This window comes from Coturnix japonica, chromosome 10, assembly GCF_054131305.1.
Source record: "Coturnix japonica strain WE chromosome 10, WE-NBRP24, whole genome shotgun sequence".
Taxonomy (NCBI): Eukaryota; Metazoa; Chordata; class Aves; order Galliformes; family Phasianidae; genus Coturnix; species Coturnix japonica.
The window spans coordinates 7323414-7329413 of NC_140672.1; positions in this window are offsets into that span (position 1 = coordinate 7323414).

Here is a 6000-nt window from a genome sequence, read left to right on the forward strand (position 1 = left end):
TCAGAATTACTTCAATAGAGATATGCAATCTTTGTCCTAAATAGTGGAAACCCACAGGGTTGGACAAATCAAATGAATTAAGTCTGAAGTGCTTTACATGGATTGTGATCCTATGTTTGCCTCACAAACTTACCTGAGACTTTCCAATCAAAAATCAGAGTGTCATCTCCAATTTTGCAGATGTATGTTCCCTCGTCTTCTTTCGTTACAGCTGAAGCCACAAGCTTATGCAGTTTCCCTTTATCTTCCATTGTGAATTTCTTACTGGTCGTTATTTCTTTGCCATTTTTGTACCACTTCACCATGATATTGGCTTCAGAGGTCTCAGAAACAAATTCAGCTTGTTTTCCAGCAACGGCCCTGATTACTCCTCCAGTTGTCTCTTTGATTACAAAGTTTGCCAGTGCTGAAACAAAATATGGACACACAAAATATGTATGATGGTAAAGAACTGCAGGGACATTGGTGACCATGAGGCATTCATTTATCATAAGACCAAAGATACACGTTTATTCCTAGTTCTAATTGCTAGACTCTAATTCAGAAGCTGGCAAATTGGCAGCTTTTATAAACCACGTACCAGATTACCTTATCTCCACAAGTTGAAGGACGTACACTGTACAGGGGACAGAGCCAAAGGAAGAAGCCCAAGGCTTCAAGAAAATGTCTAAAATAGGAAAACTGAGGAAAGAATTGGAACAAGCAAACTAGAAGGAAATCAATGGAGGGGGTATCTATTACTGCACTGTAACCCCCTGGCAAACAAATCGAGCCTAAAAGATGGAGATATCACTTAGGACTGAAAAGAAAAACAGAATTCCTTTATGGAAATTAATTGGAGTGCAAAAGTTAGATGATAAAACTGGCCCCTATTAACACACAGTGGAATAATTGACTTCAAAGATTCAAAATCTCACCACTGTCTTAGCCAAAAGTTTAAGCCTAAGGCCACGGTCCTATTTTACTGAGGGTAATTGAGCTTGTTTTCCAACTTCTTGTTAACATATCATTTCAAAACAGCGCACACAACTGAGTTGGTTCTGTTGAAACAGCGCAGTCAGAACTGCTAAAATCAAAGTCTGGATTATGCATGCATTTGTTCTGCAGTTCCAAGAACACGCATGTATAATACAAATTCAACAACGCTCTACAGAATGCCTGTATTTAGGAGCTCGAGAGCCAGCTGATGGACACTGGGATGACTGAGATCCTGTCAATACATTTAACTCCATCCTATCATACAGTCAAATTTCATTCATTTTTTCAGGAATTGTCTCTTATCATTGTAGTCCCCTCACCACTGCTGGATGTGAGCCCAGCCACACAAAAGCAGCTGCTGGTTTTCACTGCAGATACTGCAGTAAGGAGGAACAGCCTCCGGACTGGACCAGCTGAGCGTGGCCCTACCAGGATTTGATCCAAAGGTCTTATTACCAGTAGTGCTTCCTGATGAAATACATGGGGGTCCTCCTTTGATTCCAACCCCAACCCACCCCACCATGTCCCCTGATAACATCCATCAGGGCCACATCTCGACAGCTCCTGAACACCTCCAGGGATCCCACCACCTCCCTGGGCAGCCTGTGCCAGTTAATTCTGTGGGCAGACCAGCCAGTATGAAATATTATGCTAACATGACAAAGAGAGAGAAGAAAAGCAAAATTAAGACTAGCTGAGAAGCCTTGGCAGGAAGTTCTGCTCTCCATCAATTTAGTCCCATTATTCAATTCTGTTGGGAGCTGTCTCCATGCCTCTCTGGAGTTTGTTCTTTGAGAAGAGGCAATTAAGTAAGCTCTCCAATGCCAAAGTGTATACACTTCACAGGTCTCTTCTACATTTGGGATCACTGCTACAAAAAGAGCTGTTGACATCATCTCTCGTGGCCACCCTGAGAGAAGAGCAGGAAGGCTGGGATGCTCTTTTTCCTATCTTTCCCTTGACTTCCTCTATATCTTAGGGACGAATCACAGGACAGAACACAGAAATCAAATGGCTCTACAAAGCAGATTGGCCAGTTCAAGTCAAAACAGCCACTGAAAACACCCCAGATGCTGTCTGACAACAGCTGGACTGTCGGGGAGTCAGGTGAATGCAGTCTGCTGGCCCTGGGCCGGAAGAGCACAGCCCAGACTGTCACATACCTTTCAGTGAAAGCTGATAGAGCATTTTATCCCCCTCACAGATGCACTGACAACTTCCAGCAGCATCCATTGAGACGCTGTGAATTTTCAGGGTGTGTTTCTTCCCCACAATGTGCAGCTCATATTTTTCACTGGCCTTGAGCTCCTTCCCATCCTTCATCCACTCCACAGTAGCACCTGTGTCTGAAAGCTCAGCCTGCAGTTTGGCTTCCTCACGCAGCCGAGCGCAGATCTTTTCTACATCTTTGCTCTTCTTGGTAAATCTCACTGCAGCACCTGTCAGGAGCAAAGGCCGCGTTATTTCAATTGATATCAGGCTAACGTGGTCAATGTTTGCTGCAACATCTCTGAAAAAGTATCACCTTCTGTTCCTGCACTCATCATTGTGTCACTGCTGAGCAATTCAAGATATTTCATTTGGTCTTCTTGCAGGATTTACTAAGTAAAGATCAACCAAACATCTCCTTCTACTGATTAAGAATGCTCTAAACATGCTTCTGCAGAGGTTTCCACGCAATGACAAACAAGTCCTCCCATAATGAATGTTTATTTGTTCTACTTTGTCATGCAAAGCTGATTGATAAAGATATTATTGGAATGATTGCTCCCCTACTTCTAAACTATTCCAGTGCAATCAGAAAGGCTGTCTGAACCTGGAGCTGAAAATACTGCTCTATGGTGATGCAGTGGTAAACATGGTGACTGAATGCACTGGCCAGTAGCTGTGAACTGCAGACATTCATCAGCTGGCATGAAGCAATCTGGTTCAGATACCAAGCAGCTGGGTAGATTGGCTTACCCTACACTCAGTGCTATCATGTTTAGGTCATTACCAGGACTCACGTCAGTCCATGGGATGCAATTTCAGGTATTTGGTACAGTCAGTGAATGCCTGCAGCCCCAGTTCTAATCATCAGATCACAGCAACTATGCCTTGACTGTAAGAGGAAAGGAGAAGGATCAAAGCAAATACCTCTCACTCTCATCTTGGTGCTGACATCAACATTTTTGGCAACAAATTTCACTTCTGCTCCATCATCGTTCTTGGTGACGTTCTTTATGATTAGGCTGTGAGTAGTTTGGGTTCTCTTGATGATGCAGGTCTCGCTTTCCTGTAAGACTTTACCATTGAGGCATCAAGTGCCGCAACACGTTGTTGTAAGGTCAATAGTAAACATGGCATCCCCTCCAGGTACAGCTTCACCAGTTGTTAGGGGGGATTTCACAGCCAGGACTGGTTCTGAGGAAGAACAACGTTTGTCTTAATGCTCTTTAGATGCAAGTCTGGTATCTCATTTAGAGATGGAAGATTAAATCATAGGTACATTTCTACTTCTCCCTTTGCATGAGTGCTGGAAGAAGCACTTCTATGCTTAAGATCTGCTACAGAAAGTTCTGCCTCTTGCACATGTGACATATCAAAAGATAAGGATATTCATCTCTCTGTCACAGAAACATAACTCGTATCACTTTAGTGGTAGCTGGAGGTTGATAAGAGATAGGAGAACTGGGAATAAAGGAAATCCTTTGGTGTGTTAATGCACTACTGTCCTTAAAGTCAAAGGAAGCATCTTTAGGGAACCAACACAGCTGCTCAGCACACACTGACCCATTTCCATTGGGGTTTTTGTGCTTACCAAGGTGCACGCTCCCTGGGAATTCCAGAGACGGGCTCTGTCCATGCGCATTGACTGCAGACACTCGGAACTGATCATCAGCCTCTTCAGACAGATTGCTCACCGTGAACTCTGGGACGGGGACATGAGACTTGTGGCACCTCACCCAGGTGAAGCCAGTTAGTTTCTTGCATTCCACAATGTAGCCATGGATTGGAATGGGGAGGTGCATCTTCGGAGGGGACCATGCCAGCGTCACTGAGCTTTCTGTTTTATTTTTCATCACGGGGTCAGTTGGGGGCTGGGTGGGAGGTTTTCTGGGAGCTGAACAGAAATAAATACAGAAATATTAGCATAAGGTCATTTAGGCTGGAAAAGACCTTCAAGATCAGCAGACTCAACTTGCAGCATGACCTACTGAGTCCCACCATTAACTACTGTGCTACCTGAGGACATACATGACAAGCTTATTCCTGCAGGTATTTGCATAGTGAATATATTCACCCTCTGGTTGCTTTGGAATATTTTATAGGTTAAAATCCCATCAGACTTTTTCACTGTGTGCAGCCACTGATACAGGCAGGAGGCTGGGAATTACCTGATGGGCTCTAGTTACAGACTACTGACACAGTCAAGGATTGATTTCATTTCATTTTGGCCATCAGAAAGTTTGGTGTCTGGTTTAAGTCATTCATCTAGACTCCAATTATAATCATATGGAGAACAGCGCATTTAGGAGAACTCATCTCAATAAACCTGAATGAAATCATAGAATCATAGGATCACAGGAGGGCTTGGGTTGGAAGAAAACATCAAGATCATTCAGTTCTAAACACCCTGCCATGGGCTGGCTGCCCACTAACCAGCTCAGGCTGCCCATCACCCATCCAACCTCGCCTTCAACACCAAGGACAGGCACCCACAGCTTCTCTGGGCAGCCTGAAATGGAAGCAATGAGCCACATGTTGAAGATACTCAAATATTCATGACTGTAGAGAGAGCCAAATACTCCATACATAGTGCCTGCCTGGTAAATGGCATTAAAATGCCAACAACAGACTCATCCAGCTCATTGAAAATGGTGTGAACATGGCGTACAGGATTCTTCCAGCAGCTAGTTAGATCTGCAAAGTGTAAAAACATGAAATCTCAATGCGATACCATTTTCCCTCATAACATAAACAGACACATAACTGCTTTGGGGTGCACTGTTACCAGCCTGTCAGTTGCTGTTGGTCAGTGCTAGATGCCAAAGGTCCCACTAACATAGCATGAAGCCGAAAGCTAGACGCTGGAATCAGATCTCCTGACCTTACCATCAGAAATCGAGATGTCATATTTTGCTCAGAGGTGCCTGCTTGTAGGAGGGACAGCTTCCGAGCTTTTTCTGCTCCAGGAACCAGCTCCAGCTTCAGAATTTAAACAGCAGTCAGAAATTAAACTGAGCTTTGTCACCTCCATCAAATAGAAGGAGTGGTTGGGTGGTACAGCTTTCCAAATAACTTAGAAACTGGCACAACAATCAGATGCCTACCTTTTCTTTTTGAACTTTTTAATACATAGAGCTTAATAGCATCAGAATGCCCCAAGCACTTCAGACAACAGGACAGCTGTAAACCCTTCTTTAAGGATTCCTTTGTTTAACCACTGAGTAACTGTAATTCAGTGGTGCTGGTGGGAGAAGGGAAGTCCTAATCTTCCCAGATGGTGAACAGAGTTGATGTTCACATGCAGACTGGTGCTGCAGCACAGCCAGAAACCACTCATCTGGGAAACACAGAACCAAGAAAACAATGGGAATAGCTTCATAAAATCAGGCAGCTTCACCCAAATTTCATGTCAGGTCCATTATTCTTCCTATTTTCAGGAAGAAATGTTTTCCCTTATTCTTGTAGTTTTATTTTCTTTTCCTTTCCAGCAAGCAGCTTTGTAGCTTACAAATTGTTTTCTAATCACCTCCTGGTGTGGACAAATCACACAGGTCTGACTCCATGTTTTACATAGTTAGCATTTTATATTTGTTCCACTATGGAACTGTACAGTCATAGAATGGCCTGGGTTGAAAAGGATCCCAAAGATCATCCAGTTCCAACCCCCTGCTATGTGCAGGGACGCCATCCACCAGACCAGGCTGCCCAGAGCCACATCCAGCCTGGCCTTGAATGCCTGCAGGGATTGGGCATCCACAACCTCCTTGGGCAACCTGTTCCAGTGCGTCACCACCCTCTGAGCGAAAAACATCT